Below are 18296 nucleotides of genomic sequence, written 5' to 3'. Positions count from 1 at the left end.
AACATGCTTTCATGTATGGACAAGAATCTGATATGGCAGAAAGAAGTCATATTACTGCACAGCATGTAACTGATGGCAGCCTTCCAGAAAGTTAGGGAAGTCTTTATCTGCGTTCAAAGTGAAATCAGCCCTGTCCACTCCACTCATGAATCTCCTGCAAGCCTGCAGATTGTTTTCAGAATCCCCTTGACGTTGGCTGCACATTTGGAAGGGATGTGGAGGTAATGGGGCAGTGAGAGGGAGAGACGGGGTACAATTTGTATCCCTGGTCTTCCTTTTATTTGTCCCAACCCATGTGTGAGTAATAGGAACTTTAATCAGGAGCATCTGGCGCTGTCCTTACAGACGTCAGCAGTTTGCATCAGCACCAGCAAGTGAGCGGCTGTGCTTCAATCTGGCCCCCGAACAGCATGACCTCAACCCCACTGTCAGCTTCGCAGCTCCCACTGTGACAGCACGCTGGCTGGAAAGTCTGACTTCTGCTGGCCTGCAGAACACCAGTGTGTACACACAGTGACTGCTTGTCTTGATACAATCAGTGGGCAATTAAAGACAACGCCATGGCAACATTTTGTTGAAAGTTCTCTACTTACAATATGATCCAACAAACATTCTGCCGGTTTAAATCTTAAAAACCCAAACGCTTAAAAAACAACAATATCACTTTCTAGGTTTCTGCTGAGGTGAGATAAACCACTATTCAAATAGAATAAGTCTGATTGATTTGAAGTTTTAAAGTAAGTTATGATCAGGGCACCAGATGTACTACCCAGGTGGTCGAGCCTTAACCGTCGTTATTCACTTGGAAATGTGAACATAGTCAGATTTCCCATTGTTCAAATGAAGAAAAAACATAAAACATCTTTCCCTGATACTGCAGCCAGGACTCAGCAGGACAGAAACAGCACTCCTCCTCTTCATGACCATTCCTCTCCAGCTCCATGCTGTTTCCAGGGTCTGGCCTTGGCCTTTGGCTGCACGTCATGCTCTGTCTGCAGCTGAGTGCTTTCAGATTAGATACAACCCTGTCTGCAATCAATTTGAAGATGCCCCTTATGTACACACAGCAAATGGATTATCTGTCCAGATGTAGGAGTAGAGGCAATCTTGGTGAGTAGGTTGCTCAGTTATGTCCAAAAGAGATTAATAAAGAGATTAATAAAGTTTTCAATATATATATATATATATATATATATATATATATATATATATATATATATATATATATATATATATATATACTTCTTACTACTACTTCATACTACTTATATCACTTCTACCTTGCATACTGCACACACACATTTTGTCTGCACAAATCCGAACTGATGTCCAATAAGTAGTCTTTATTTGGACATTTTGACGCATAAGTCTGAGTATTGTACTCCTGTTGTAGTCAGTTGGTTTCAGGCCATTGCGACGCATTGCCTCTCCTGGAGGTCTGAGATGAAGAGCGAGTTTCGATTCTGAAGTAATAAACCTTTCAGGCACAGGTGGTGTTGCACATTTCAAACGAATGTCGCCAGAACATCTGGACTGTTGTGCTACCACTGTTAGCTGAGGCTGCCTCAGACATTTGGGGCTAGATTCAGGGCAGCAGCTAACGAAGGAAGCTTTTCTTCACTCATATACATATATACATGGCCTAAATGTCCATTTACACTGGTGCAGTGAATTACAAATCAAAACCTGAGCAAATGTTTCACTTTGGCTTGATTTCCAGGAAAATAACTACCGTGAGTAACATTTACAAACCATTCACAACACACAGTGCAATAAGTGATTGAATGGAACTGCGTCATCACACCACACAACACTGCCGGCACAGGAGGATGTGTTTTCTTTTCCTTTATCTCTACAAATAAAGCCATTCCAGCTGGTGCCAGGGTAAGAGACAAATGGACATATCTGAGTTCGTCAAGTGGAAGCAAAGCTTGACAACAGCAAATCGTTTGATGCTGTCCGTGCCAGGAGATGGCGAGCCGTGTTTGTCATATCACTTTCCCACTTCTGGCTTTGCGTTGAGTCAATGTTTGTTTATGTCCCTGAGGCTAGAGCCCCGCTAGTGAGATAAGGGTCAGTGTGTGGGTCGAGGACAGTGTCCACAGAAAAGACAGAGCAGCTTCACAACCACGAGTTGACCACATCTTCCTTTGGTTCAGCTCACAGCATGGACCCATCCTATCACACACACACATGCACACAAACTTTGGATCAGTGAACTGGTAAATGAAGCATATACACACATGATACACACATTTACTGATGCAATCTCTATGCAAAACATGGCCACACACAATGTCCTTCTCTCTTCTTGTCCCCCTTAACACTCAAGATACATGCACAAACACAGACACACTCTCAACAAATTCCACATCCACAGGTTTCAGACACTCTTGAGACACAACTGGAAAGTCTCGGCACACTGTTTCCTGCACTACTCCCACTCAGGGTTTAGCCCTGCTACAAGGACACAGATCATTCTTTGGCTTATATTGCAGGATTAATGAGCTCACAAAATGCATCAAATGGAATAACAAGAGACAATAAAACAAAAAGGCAGACAACTGTGGGACAAAAGAGAACAAGATGAACAGAAACGGAAGAAAGCTCATTGACATTGAGAAAGAATTAACGTCTAAGTTGGATGTGAAACAGCCTCCTGCTCCTTTAGAATCACACTCCAACATCTACACACACACAGAAAAAGAAAAATGGACAAATACCACGAGCCCAACAGTCGGTCAAGCCAACTGTGGAGAGACCCTCCGATCAGCCCCTCTCAGGAGGGTGGAGAAGGGGAAGGAGAAACTGAGAGAAGGAGGAGGAGAAAATCTAAATCCAAAACAGATGGCCTCCATAGGGGCAGAACACGAGAAACACCGAGAGCCGTCGTAAAATTGCTGCTCTGCTTTCAATTAGGACATACATTTTGGAGAGGGAGAGAGAGAGAGAGAGAGAGAGAGAGAGAGAGAGAGAGAGAGAGAGAGAGAGAGAGAGAGAGAGAGAGAGAGAGAGAGAGCATTAACTAACCGCTGTAGCTTTGGCCACAACTACAGTGGATTTGACTCATTATCATGTGGAGGAATGTGGCGACGATTCTTTGGGAGAGTCGATTTTAAAGACACAACAGAATAATACAAGGATTTTTTTGTGGCAGGTAGATTACTGAATTAGAAGAGGTGTGTTCAAGTGAGCGATCGCGGTCTAGACGACACCCACTGTCAAGGGTAGTTCAGGTTATACCGTGAAATAGATTACAAGGAATGCAGCCCAGGCATCTGACTCTGAAATTGCAGTTTGAATATCATTTTGCCACAAAACCATGTTGAAATTATTCTCTCGTGTAAATCATAAAGAGATGTCTATTACTGACCACTGGGCGGAAAAAAAATGTGGTCCAGACAACTGTCTGAGGCCTATAGGTGATCTTGCATCTGTGTTGAGCTTACATTCCAGGCTACGAGTAATGACCGGAGGACTGACACCAGACACAAGCCTGAACCCTTAATCCTCTGTCTCCAGCAACAGGATAGGTTATCCTCAGTTTAATATTAGACGATCCTTCCAAGCTAAACCTAGGAGTAATCATTGTAAAAGACTGCTTCTTTCAAAGTTGTGGATATGGGATTTCATCCGGACTGCTCATATTCAAGGAGACATCTACCTACAGTTGATTTGGGCTCCACATATTGCCCACAGTCAGTCCACAGACAAATACGAGGAGACAGCGTTGACAGGAAAGCTTGGGTTTGTATGTGAACGCTCCATGCCATTCAGCGGTTTGTCCGCCTGCCTCTATGAGAAAACAAGGGGATTCGGTGGGTAAAACAACATTAAGGCTTTGGTCCTACGTGTATGCGACCACTTTTCTGGTCTGCATTTGGAGAGCAGGGTCTTTGTTGGCAAATGCAGCTAAGCTTTAATGTGAATAATGCCAAGTCTTTAGATGTTTAAAATGTCTTCAAATAAACCTAAACATTTAAAAATAAATAGGTGGTTTGTTGGATTCTAGATTTTACAAAATCCCAGCGCTTTAAGTGCAACATAAAGGATACAAATGTGTCCTTGTGTCAAACCCGTCCTAACATAAACCTTAACCAAAGAAACGGCTCGTATCTAAGCCAAGTTTCTTTCTTCCAGTACACAGATGTGATGTTATTAATGATAATGTGAGATTCTTCTACATGATTTGATGGTCCCATCATATCACTGTAGAGTTGCTTGATAAGTGAAAGCCAGACAGGTCATGACTCAAAGAAATGTAAAAGGAATAGCTTGAGGGTTGTTTGTGAGACCACACCAGAATCGCTTGTCGGGTCATTCGAGGCGAATCATACTTTTAAAGTCCACCATTTGCTTTGGATCGACCACATCAAGGCAATTCAGAACATGAAACGTCACATACTTTCACACATGCCATTATCTGATGTGGTAATCCTCTCTCCATCGCACCTAGAAAAATAGAGAAAAGAAGAAAAAGCACTCTTCGACCCGAGTCTATTTTATCTAAACTGTTCTCAGTTAAAGCTTCGTGCCCTTGACCATCACTACCAGTGTTATCTGACATCACAGCATCTCAAGATCTGAGGATGCAGTCATCACACTGTCAGTCAGAACTGAGAGCCAAGTGAGGGTGTGCAGATGGCCACTGCTTCAAGTCTCTCACAAGAATGACACTGTCACTACCTCAGCTGTGTCTCACTGCACACAGAACAAGCATTTTTTTTTATTGGCTGTTTCCGCTGCTGGACTAAACAGCTCCAACACCATGCCAGAACCTCAGCCAGGTGCATTATGGGGACTATTTATCAATCCCACCATGCACTACACGCTCTAAATACAACCACTGTTTTCTGTGGGTCTCTCTTTTTTGCTGCCATCTTTGTCACCTCTCTCTCTCGCTCTCACTGCCCCCCCCCCCTCTCTCTCTCTCTCTCTCTCTCTCTCTCTCTCTCTCTCTCTCTCTCTCTCTCTCTCTCTCTCTCTCTCTCTGTGTAGACGGCTCCTTTGCTGGTGCAGCTGTCTCTTTCTAATGCCTGTAAAGAAAGCTGGCTGAGGCTGAAAGTGATGGGAGGAACAGGTGTGCTGTTAAGTGATAAATTTGCCTTCACTTGTGCACAATGCACCTCAGTTTATATCAACAATCCCCGATGGCCAGCAAGAGCAATAAGAGGAGAAACATTGCTGCAGCTTCAGAATAATGCCAATAATAATTAAAAAAGAACACAAATAAAAGACATACACAGCGTCTGGTTGCTTTCCCAGCGTCTGGTTGCTTTCCCAGGTCAAACATAAAGCTGCTCCCCCTAGAGGCCTGGAGAACGTCCGTTGTGTTGATTGAATATGCAGCGTTTTCTGGGTTTTTGTGTGGTTTTGACATTAACCCAGTAAAGTATTTGAGGCGTCTGCTGTTTTAAAACACTTATTGGCCTAAGACAACATTGCGCATGATGTGTGTCGACCTAGACACTTTTTGTATCTCAAATCACCACGTAATGATACTTCATAATCCCTCTTCTCAAACTTTCTCAGCCGTTTGAAACAGTCGCAGAGTTATTACAAAGTAAAGCCATGTTTTTTTTTTTAAGTATCCCAGATAGAGCTGCCTCAATCTTGGCCGCCTGGCACAAGCCCCAAACTGCTGGGCTGCTCCCCAGCGTTCCGTAGCGCTCCGATCACTAGCTCGCATCTGGAAACCATCAGTGTAAACAAAGGAGCAGCGGAGGAGCTCAGGCCCCGCTCTGCCTCTCTGCATCCCCCAGGGCATCACTCAGAAAGCAACACAAGCACACCAAACCAGCCCAGAACCTTTATGTATTGCATTTCTCCATGCGTGTGAACGCACACACACACACACACACACAAGTGTGTCCGTGCACATATCTGTGTCTACTCTTGTGTCTTCATCTTTATTTGGTTTAGCTGCAGTCCAGAAAGATTTACCGATAGAGTGGATGGAGTTCACTCCACAATATTAGCTTTGAGCCTTTTGGAGTTTTTGTTTGGTTTGCTCATTAACCGTAGCATTTCTGATAAGACTTCTAATTGCTTTAATGTGGTTTCAGTTAGCGTTTTAGCCTTAGCGGTCCGAGTCGGGAACCTGGCTGTGGTTTAAACCAGAACTGGTTCTCCTCTGTGAAACATCAAGAAAGATCAAAGCATCAATCATGCCTGATCCTTCTCTGAGACACGACAAGGAAATATTTCCTGAACTTTTCATAATAGTGTTTCAGTAACCATATATCTATCAATCATGTGGTTTGGCCTTTTTCAGTACAGCTAAAACCTCAAAAATGTGGTTCATGGAGCTTTTAAACACTGAACCTCGCACTTAAGCAAACTACGACGCTTGTAAACATACACCACAGAGGAAAGCTGGGTTTTGCTGTTGTGTCTGCAACCTGTTACAGCAGAAAATAAAGCTTATTATCAGCCTTTAAGGACATGAATGTTTTCACCAGAGATGTGGTTTTCACTTTGCTCCTGCACTATATAGCATTTTTCCTTTCCTGAGTAAATAATCAGGCGTACAATATTCCAAGTCAACAAAAATGTGCATGTGTGGCTACGGGGCTCCATATTTGGTTAACTACTTTAAAACAGTAGTGACTTATGTTCGCCATAGTGGTGGAGATCCCTGTGGCTCGTATTCCTTCGGTTGCTTCACAGCGCCACATATACAACTGCTGAGATAAGCATTATTATCTTGCACAGTTGTCTCTAAATATAAACCCCGGCATTACAAAATCTTGAACCACAAAAAAACATACTTTGGGTTTATGCACACGCTAAAATTTGTGCCACCAATCGCACAAATCCAGGCATTTATTGACACATATGAACATTTTCCTCACACAGTGTAATATAGAAATCATCATTTAAACCACACTATCTTAAAAATAGCCAGATATTCGCACATAATGCCAATCTTACACTATGATTCATTCCATTTTACATTTAATAAACATAGCATATTTCTAAAATGTGAAATGGAATGAATCATATAATCTGTCTTTCACGTCCATTAATTTTAATATCACTGAGCTGCAGTTAGAGAAAAAGTGGTACTTTAATAGATTTAAAGCTATTTGTGTGGTGTGTGGTGACAAGTGGAGAGCTGGCACAACAGTGCTACTTTCAAGAAGCTATTTGTAACACATCCCTCTGACTGGGAGCTTAATATGCACACACACATAAATCTGACACTTCAATTCACACGTTCACTTTCAATGATGTGGAAATGTTTTATGCATTGATAAAACACCCCCGCTGACAAATACATATAATGCATTCTACTGTTAGTCAACAAATGGTCTGTAAGCTCATCAGACTTCCCATCAATAGTCAACTAGCCCTGGTTTGAACCAGCACCCATGTGGGTCAGGAAGCTATTCTTAAAAAGGTTTCGTATTCACAAAGATCTTTATTTTAGCTATTCGTATGTGCTTGACATTTCATTACACTATAAAAAGCGGTTTACTCACAATAGCACATCCCAGTTGTGTCCAAGACTAAAAATGTCTGTGAGGCATTTGTGTATTTTCTGCATGTGTCCTGCAGATCTAACATGTGAGGGAAGCAGCAGAAACCGGGTGAAGTGAAGTGTTATGTTGTGAGGAACTCTAACAACTGCAGTATCTAATCAAATCCACAGCTATTTAAAAACTTCAATCTCAACAGGCAACACTTCCTGAAGGGATCACACACCCACAAGGACGTGCAGTCAATTCAAGATGGACATTAATACATTTGAAATGACCCGAAGCTAAATAGTTTTAAGTGCCGCAGCGACACTTGAGATTAAAAGTTTTTCCCCTGTGAGTTTCTGGTTTTAACCACCGAGATCACGAGTCATTATAAATGAGTTTGTTATCTCACTGTGACACAGAGAGAAGGATGTCAAGAGGACAACCACTCTCACAACTGTTTTAAAGAATAACCACAAGTCCATTTCTAGCTCTGTGGGGGCGCCAAAATAGTTCATTCTAGGAAATGGTCTCTGCTTGACAGAGTAAGTGCACTGTGTGTGAGAGTCTATGGACAGTATGTGTGTGTTACTACTGGAAGAGACACACAAAAATGCTTTCTGTAATGATTCTAAACCAGAATAAGATCCGAGGTTTTTAACATTTTTAGTGAAGTGCTGTAACAGTACCGAGCATTTCACTTATGTTTAGTCTGTTCTTTGACATGCTGAGATATCACACAGGGAAAAGGTAAATCAAGACAGCTGTAACAAAGATAAAACATCCCACAGCTGTCAGTCATGATAAGTGGAGCGGCTGTGCCAGGAAATATCAAAAAAAGTTATTTAGTACTTTAAAATGTTATCAATTGCCAACTGAGAAAATGTAAAATCGTATTACAAGAACAGCATGCTGGATCATAACATTGTTATTGTTTTAATTCTTTAATAAATGCAGGTAGGATTGCTACACTTTTGTAGTAATAAAAAAAAATAATTAAGGAAGTAACACACGAGATGTCACTTTCCACAAAACAACTAAACAAAGAAAACACACCCAGATGAGCACTTTTCATCATTTTGATAAGATTCTTTTTTTTCTTCTTCTTTTTTTTTACTACTCACTAACTTCTATTTGTTTGTGACTTTGGACAATATATGTTCTGTCAGTGGCTTAGTAAAAGGATCATAAAAAATTCTACTAGTGGAAAAAAATGCAGCTTTCAATTATTATATTATTATATATATGAAAAGGAATTGGCAAAGTTGACACAATATGCAGATCTGTTGATTTAGATTAAAACAAATCTCAGCTAAGTCGTCTTTAATGATGTTATTGGGTACAAATTTAATTTGGTGACCTGCAATTTGTGGTTGTTTTCATAAACTGTAGGTGGAGGTCTTGTATTATGGGCTGTTGTTTGATTCTGCCCAAGAAAATAATGAGAGGATATTTATTTTCAGGGAAACTCCTCTCAATATATATTGATTACTATGAAATTTCCCTGGTGCCCCAACAGACCAGTATTATTCTAAATCCTCATCTTACTCTGCAGCTCTTTTGACGGGCTTCCAATACAATGCATGCAGGCAATATAGACATGCCATGTGTGCACACATGTGTATATGTGTGTGTATGTGTGTGTGTGTGTGTGTGTAGGTCAAATGTTCTCCTCAGTAACAGACCCACGTCATTCGTGTCCAAGACAGCTGCAGAGGCATATCACCATGCCAGCGTGCTCTGTGCCAAAACCCTATTCCCAGATTCCTAGATTTCCACAACCCTGCTTCCTTAATCGTCCACGGATCTCACTGTCATGTTCTTGAATGACTGATGGATCTCTGAGAGTCAAGCATGTGGGTGTTTTACTTCATACCAAAAACAATATCTTGTTTTAAAGCTGATGTCTTAGACAGAAGTCATTCTCCCTCTCTTATTATTCATTCATAGAAAATCAAATTACGGGCCAACTAGGCCTTGGAATCTGCCCTGGTTGAACCCAGAAGCTTGCATCCACCAATGGCTTCACATGAAGGCTGCCCCTTTTTGTACAAATACAGGATAAGTTTACCATACTCCTACACTCAACATTTTTACAGGGCGCTATACGAGGTAATGCTAAGTGGGGCCGTTGGTGTAAATTTCCCCCCTGCCCTCTCCGAGCCTTGGACTTAGCCACGGCCCCACTAAGCCAGGTTGTGCAGCTGCATAGCAGCATTAGGTTACCAGTTCAGTGAATGACAAGAGCAGGTTTGCTGGTGGACCGGGGCAAACAGAGGTGCACACAACATCTTGTCATCTGTCACAGGAAGTTCATACTGCTGTTGATATGTTTGCATGTGTGAGCCTGTAGTGGTTGTGTTTGTGAGTGTGTGTGTCTGTATATTTCTGTAAAGTCCCTCTGCCAGATATACTGCACACGTGTGTTGCTAATCTCAGTGTCACTTGGTGTCAATGCTATATTGGACATATGGCCCTACATGGTTTCTCGGTGCTCTTGCTCGGAAGACTCTTTCTCTGTATAACTCCTCAAAAATAGGTAGTGGTCACATCGGTTTTTCACAATGAGAATGGCTGTCTATTTGCTACGACACTACGAAAGAGAAAGGCTGTCTGATACAAGATGTCTCCAGCATCCCTGATAAGCCTTATCTGTTAACAGGGCAGTCCCTACTCACTGTCAGAGACAGACGCAGGGCCGTCAGAGCCTTTGCTGCGACTGGAAGGAAGATCAGGGGTCACCCTGTAAAAACATTCCCATGGCTCACCTCCCCCCAGCCCTCGTCTCTGTCAGAAATTTCCCGACACACTACAGGGCACTGCGTACAGACAGAGGAGGAACTGAAACAGTTTCTAAACCTTTTTTTAATTTAAATGCAGGTTGTTGTTTTTTTTTTACAGTAAGTAAAGGGGCAGTCACCAAAATCTATTTTCACTTGAAAGTTACAGAAGCCCTGCATGAGACCTAAGATTAAACTTGAGTTAAATAAATCACATCATGACCGTATTAAACGTGGTCAAATGTTAAAAATAGGATAGTTATTTCCTTGATAAACATATTTCTACTATCTACACACCTTATGAATTAGCACTAGCAACAACTAGCAAAGATGTCTCCACCAACACTACGATATACTGTGGCTGACTTGTTGCTCACTTCTACTAAGTACACACACCCCTTTGACTTCACATATTGACTACGACTGTGATTTAATTGAAGGTCCTGATTCCTGAGAGCGATGGAGCTCCTGGGTTGCCTGGCAGAGAAGGACTTTAAGATACTTAAGCAGAAAGAGAGAGCGAGAGAAAACAAAGTTACTTTAAAACCACAGAAGGGGCCCCTATAGTCTATATATGTTGACATATAGACAAGCAGACTATATAGGGCCGCCTGTATGGTTTGTTGTTTTAATTCTTTTTTTACCTCCGTAAGATCCAAGGCTCTGTCCAAACATACTTGAGTCTGACGCACCCCTGTAATGCAGTGAGGGCCCTGCTGGGGGAACAATACAGGCCTGCCTTCCTGACCTCTCTGTCTAGCAGATATTACAGACGTACAATGACTGCCTTAATGACCAGCCTCCATTCCCACCACTTGGGCTTTCCCCAATGGTGCCCATTCAGAACCGCAGTCTCTCCCGAAGGTGCCCATTCAAGCGCGACACAAAGCCGGCAGTGTCAGTCCCTGATCTCTTGACACCAAATCCAGTCCTGTGGGCCAGCACTCGCAGCTTCACAGTGTCTCTGTCTGTCCGTCCGGTTGTCCGTCCTCTCCGTCAGTCTGTCTCACATCACTTAAGAATCTCTGCTATGAGGAGGGATTAGTTTGACCACATAGCAATCAACCCGTAGATAGGAGCCTGATGTCTTGCTAATTCAAGTTTAAGTGGAGAAAATGGTAACTGTTGTGATGTGTGGAGGATAATGTAAACACTTCATGTAAAGTGTCTGTAAGTACAGAAGCTTAATCTGGTAGTTCCCATTCCAATTAGCTGTGTTTGTCAGCTGTAAAAAAGGTTTGGCAGTCAGTGCTTTAGTATTTAAGTTATTACAACGCCAAGAGAAATCTAAATTTAACCTGAACCCAAATTACTGCATCTATGGCTGAACATAACCCTTATTATCTGCAGATTATTTTCTCAATTTATTGAATAATGATTTATGTCTATAAAACATCATGAAACAGTGAACAGTGCCCATCGCTTTCCAAATGCCAATAGTGACATCTTCAAATGTCTTATTTTGCTCAAAACACAAAGACATACAACGTACCGTGTAACACCAGGAAATGCAGCAAAATCGCACATTTGAAAGGTTTGAACCATCAAAATTTGAGGAGTGATGTACTGAATATTGTACACTATACATTATGGACCTATATGGCATACACAGGGGGAACATTAACATTTAGTATGAGTTAACAAAACCCTAACAGGACATCATGCTGTCGTGAAAATCTGATCTCTGACCCTCTGATCCCTCCGTCCTCCCTCAGTGAAGAGGGAACCATCCTGTTCTAGTTCCTGAGGCCTCAGTGTATGGCTGCTGACCCCCATGACACTGTAGTTGTGTCAAGAACGCCAGCACAAGTGTTGTTACTGTACAAGGAATTAATAAAGTTGAGTGGATTTTTCTAACAGCCATGATGTTTTAATGGACTGACATTAAAAATGTTACATTCTTAATGAAAGGAGTTTGTGGCAAGGTACTTGACATAAAGAAAATAATAGAGGAAGCACATAAGGAGACAGCTTCAAAAATGAACAGTGACCTGGTTTCTCTCATGCTGCAGAGAAAAGCTTACATAATGCAATGTGAGGAGCAACTGCCCCAAACACATTATTGTTTATTTCCTTTTATTAACTCCATCCTTTCACTGCTGGCTGAGCAGCGCCACAGGAAGAAAGATTCTTATAACAAAGTATGTTATCAGCAGCTCCAAATTAGGCATAATTTAAACCACTACATCCGGAGTCTGAAGCTAGAAAGAAGCTTCATTGCATCTTTTGATTTAGCAAAAGCTGACAGCTTTAAGTCAATACATTGTTTCCTTATACAACTCTCTGCTGGTGAGTTGGGAGCTTCCATTCTCATTTCAACATTTAATCCAAGAGCTAAATTCAACTGACTATACTAAATGTTACAGTGCACCGCCTCACAGAGATGGGGTTATAGGTGTCACGGTTACCAAAACAGGAAATGGTACGATTGTTGCCTCAGCAAAAACTCAAAGGAAGAATGGGATTTCTGTACGGAACACAAACCAGCTGGCAGGAAACCGCACTTTTATCATTCTTTTAACTTTGATTTCCTTTCAGGGGAAGTGCCCTCTCCCCTTTTGCTCGCTTGCTGGCTCTCAGGTCTTGTGCCCATCTGAAGCTTTTGAAATATACCTTCACTGTGTCTGACAGAGCTGCATGTCAAGACACTGACACATCCAAACTCCCCGCCTGCGGCAGCAAATAACTGCAGCCATGTCAGAATTGGCCCCATGGGCACAGAGATCACGGGGGTAAAATGTGAAACATTCTCTCATGACAAATGTTAAAGTGTGACTGCGGTGTTGAAAGATGGTTTATTGACAGGGTTAACAAAGTGCGGGATGCATACAGTGAGAGAGAATGGAACAAAGACAAGACAGAAAGCAGCTGGTGGAGGCAGAGGAAAATGTAAATACATGATTCCCCTAAAGATATCTTTCAGTAAAGGCCGGAGGTTTGTTAAATAGAGATTAGAAAAGCTAAAGGACAGATGTAGATGCTATGTTTTTTCTCCTCCCAGGAACATTAGCCTCCAGGGGACAGCTAACATCTCCGTCTACGTTAAGCCCACATAATCTGTTGAACTATTGAATAATCAGCACTGTGCTAACTATCAAACAGCGCAAGCGAGCGCTAGACAATTTAACAGCATGTTTCCAATACAAGATTTGACAAATGTTTTGCCAGAGGCTGAGCCAGAGTTGTTCTGAATATGGAATAGAAAGTGCACATAAGAATATTAAAGGGCACTTTAAATTATGACCAAACAATTAGATTTTTACAGGAAGCTGCAGGTTAGGAACCAAATTGACTGCAGAGAGAGAGAAAGGCAGAAATATCAGAGCCAGCTGGGGAAAAATGTACCTAGGTGAAGCAAGTAAGCATTTTCCTTTCAAGGAACTAGTTTATGTTCAATTTTTTTTCCTCTGAAGTTTTATGAGTCTATTTGTGCCCCAAACAATTTATCCTACAACCGAAAAAAGTCCTGCTCATAATTGATTTGACACTCATCTCCAGACCTCAACCTGATTCAATTAGAACTTGAATTACCAGCCGTGCCAGCGTGCGGCTAGTATTGTTCTCCCATAGTGAGTCTGTGTGTCGTAATGGTCAAATGTGCTCCTGGAGACACCTACTGTTGCAGGAACTAACGCACAGAGACTTTTGTGTACTTTGACAGCTGTTTATATGTATGTGGACAGATTTTGACAAAGTGATAGTATCACGATTACACAAGATTCAATCCTGATTTACAGATGTGTGGTTGCGATCAAAATAAAGGCCATGTTCGAAGGTAGGTGGTCCGAGCAAGGGCGCCGGAAAGGAGGTAGGAAGCAGGGAAGTAACCATTTGCTCCCCTAATTTATTTGTTTATTCCAAGAGTGCAGCACACAGATAGCGCTGTATAAAGATGTAACATTGTTAAATTTAAACTAGCAATGTATTTGACACATTACTGCTTTACTTTACCCCCATCCCCGAGTTCAACAACAAACTGAAACATTAAAACAAAGTGGTTGCACAATTATCTCAACATTACTTCTAAGCAATTTGGAAAAAGATCCCTGCTCTGTCAAAGGCAAACAATGGAAGATTTAGCCAAACAAAAACCACCGGTGTTTGTTAGAGACAAAGTGTGTCGCAGTAATGACGAGTCATTAGGTTTATCACCACAACCAAAGAAAAAACACACATTTTGTACAGTCACACATTACTCAAAGTGGGATTTGCCTCTGGTGTGAAGAGGCCCTCACTTCACTGCTGGCCTCAGGTCTTTATGTTGACACTGTTATGGGAGATTATGGTGACCATTTGTCACAAAGGACAGACTGCTGCTGAAATTACCGCCACATGAGGTGTGAGGCCCATTAGTTATTGGCATATGGTCACAGATACAGATCAGATGCTTTCAAGACGAGGACTCGTTGACAGGGACTGTGATGAGAGGACATGTCAGCACTTGTACTTATCAAAGGGAGTTTCTTTTGAACTCCATCCTTATGCAATACGGAGAAGACAGTAACTTGAATGATTCAGTTACATATCAGCACATATCATGGACAGATTTTTGTCCACGTCAACTTCCTGTAAACATTGCATCATGTCAGATATATAACTACATGGATAAGTAGAGGAGAGGTCAAATGAAGAGTGAAGTCTGACACTGATATCTGTGTCTGTGTGCGTGTGTGTGTGTGTGTGTGTGCATACACATTTGTCAAACCCCATTGAACAAAAGGCACATTATTATGCTCTGTATGTGGATCAATGAGCTCTATGTGTTTCTGTACACAGTACATTTGATGCATTTGGTCCTGCTCTTCTGCACAAATGGATATAAACAGCACATTCCATGTTTAAGTATAGTCATTGGCGTAATGTATGATACATTTGATTTGTCACAAGACAAATCTGTTCATTGTCGTGGTCTTTCTCATCCGTATCAATGCAATCTAAAAAAGGAAAGACATGCAGAGACTGCGGCTTTAAACAGGTTTATTGCTACAGTGGCCTTTTAATAAAAAAGCTCAACACTTTGAGAAAAATGGTCGGTAGCTTTCTTGCTGAGAGTTAAATGAGATTGGTACCAGTGATAGTCATAGTTCAATATGAGTTCACAGGCAGCAGCTGGTTAGCTTAGCTTAGCACAAAGAATGGAAACAAGGGCAAAGGGCTGGTGGCATGGCTCTGTCCTATGAAGCTCACTACTCAACATTTCATGTTTGATCTTTACAAAAAAGTCAAATAAAAGAATACATCTTCTCATCTGACTCATGGCAAGACAGCAATTAAGCATGTTTCCTAAAAAGCTCCTCCATGAAAATGTTCTGCCAAAGTTTGAAACAGTTAAAAATGTTTCTCACTGGCTTGAAGTGGATTGGATATCCTATATGACTTTGATACAATCAGGACAACGTTGGAATTTAAATCACGACTGGGATTTTCCTGATTAACAACATTAATAAGTGTATCTATTTATTATTGTTTAACGTAAACGTTGATTGTTTCACTTTTAGAAACGGAAAAAGAGAAATACCTCTGACAGAAATATGCTAAAGGACAAAAGCAGAAGTTGTGATAAATGTCATGTTTTGTTATGTTTGGCTTTTAAGCTTTTTATACTTAATAAGTATTCTACCAGTTTTGAAATAGCTGAAATTTCTCAGAAGAATGAAAAAACATCCAGGAATAATAGTTTCCTGAGTTTCTGAGGGACTGAACCAGGGGAATGCATTGCAATCAGGATTTGGGCATACAGTAGTAACTGTCAGAGACACATAACACACACAGCAGCACACACACCAGCGGCAGCAGCAACAGCCACCCCCAACATACCTACAAAACTGCATTCCAGCGAAGACATTTTCCATGAGTTAATCTTTCTACAGGGAGACATAGCAAGACAATGTCAGTCAATCATTTTGATCTCTCAAATCAGAGGTGGGGCCAACTGTCGAGAGGATTAGTCCAGCGAACAGAACCAAATCATGAGTGCAAGTGGAAGACATCTTGGACGGGGGCCAAAGCGTGGCAGTGAGGGGCATTCTGCTCATAACTGGGGGAGCGACCTCATTTTCCGAATAAAAGCCAGTTTACATAACACCTCTCTCTCCCCATGACAGGGAGCATTGGGCAGCTGCTGCCAGGCCTGTGGCTTTCACTCATCTACCAAGAGTTCCCTGAAACATTATTCTCTCAGCACAGCCACAGGTTTCCTCTGTGTGAGTCCAATATTAACATGTTATCACTAAAAAGGTCTTAAATTGTAAGTAATGCATAAACACTTTGATAACCTCAACTATTTAATTGCATGTCTCTTATTCTCTCAGAGCCAAGTAGTGGAGGGGCTGGGGAAACCATTAACCGCAGTGATTACGGTAATGGATCCACCATTGACAAAATTCTTGACTCTCCTTCAGCTGCACAAAAAAGTCAACCTTGGCAGAGATACGGTGGTTTTAAAGCATATATTTAGATAATGAAATCTAAACTCAAATGTATATTGTAAAAAATAACAGGATTCGGTCCTGTTAACAGTAATTATAAGAGCAACACGTTTGAACCTCATCAAATATATATATATATATATATATATATATATATATATATATATATATATATATATATATATATATATATATATATATATATATATATATATATTTGTCCAAGCCTAAATTGACAACAGCTTAGTATGAAGTGGTTCATGATGGAGAGTGGCTGAACAAGATTAAGAAAAAAGGCAAAGCAGGTGTATAGTAGTCCAAAGGGTTTGTACAGAGGAATACAAAGACAGAGTTTGTAAGTATTAATTCATTGTTGTTGTCTTTTCATGGGATTTGTTGACAGAAAATACAGAAAATCACCAGCTTTATGTTAACATAAATGTACATGTCAATAAATGTGATATTAATCCGTTTTGCATTTTAAAAAGTGACTACACAGATAAATTCATAACACAGTTGTGATGAAGTGAAGAAGAGACAGAATGTGATTCTCCATGCTGGACCTGGAGGACATAGCAGCGCTCTGTGAAGCCAGAGCCTCTGTTTTCATTGGCAAAGCACCTCTGAACACAGTACACACTGTTAGTCGGGGCACATTCATCCTCATTGCATTCCAGTGCAGGTATATACCAGAAACTCAATGAGCACACAAGTGCTTAGTGCACCTTGTTAAACAGAGTAGGACAATAAAATATTTTTCGGAAAATGACTCAAGTCTTGGCTAATGGGTTATTTAAAAACTCTTGCCATTAAAAACAATGTTTCAATTGCAAAACATGTGTGTGTTATTTGGGTCCACAGCTGATGAAGTAAGAAGAGCCACGTAATGACAGGTGACTGGGCAAAAGTGTCAGCAATGCAGCACAAATGGATGGTAAATTTATGGAATGAAAAAAGCCCAGGAGAGACCTAAATAACTGAGATGGTGTTGAACTGTGTAGGTGCAGAGGCCTTTTGGAGACTTTTCTGCTTTTTGAGTTACTGTTGGCAGTTTAACGAACAGCTGAAATATAAACCAGAAGACGGCCGAGTGTGATTTTGAGGTCCACCCCTGAATGCTTACATCTACAGCATGATTGATTTCACAGCCTTTACTGTGAAGAGGGTATTTTGTTCAATACAGCAACATTTTAACGTTTTTTTTTTTACAATAGGAGAGTAAAGAAGATCTGTTTAAATGGACACAGCGGGTTTAAGAAAAGGCGATAAACACACAAGATGATGTATTACATCGTGCACACCTGATCCCATGTTGAGTATCATTTCATCGATGCTCACGTCGACAACTACGGCATTACATGAAGAAAAAACAAAGTAGCATGTTGCATGATATACTACGACCCAAAATTCCCTTTGGAGTTGTCAATAGATGATCTAATTCCCTCACATTGCAGCTTGACGCTGTCCAGGAGATATTTCATCAGTGCACAGGTCATTTACAGACCTTCCGAGACCCGCCATCATATGTCATAAAGCAAGTCAAATCATTTTAATCTCACATCTGCTCCTCATTACCATTCCATGCAAAAGAAACTCAGGGCTGGGCTTGGACTATTGCACCT

The 18296-nt window shown here is 41.2% G+C and overlaps 1 protein-coding gene across 2 annotated transcripts in view; it reads right to left on the bottom strand.

Annotated features, from left to right (window-relative positions):
* Positions 1-18296, bottom strand: part of zcchc24 (zinc finger, CCHC domain containing 24) — a 31503-nt gene that overhangs the window by 8203 nt on the left and 5004 nt on the right. The window lies entirely within an intron of this gene.

This window comes from Clinocottus analis, unplaced genomic scaffold, assembly GCF_023055335.1.
Source record: "Clinocottus analis isolate CAN_PGR_092001 unplaced genomic scaffold, fCliAna1.0.p SCAF_8, whole genome shotgun sequence".
NCBI classification, from domain to species: Eukaryota; Metazoa; Chordata; class Actinopteri; order Perciformes; family Cottidae; genus Clinocottus; species Clinocottus analis.
Note: the sequence above shows the minus strand (reverse complement) of the source record. Positions and strands in the feature narration are given on the sequence as shown.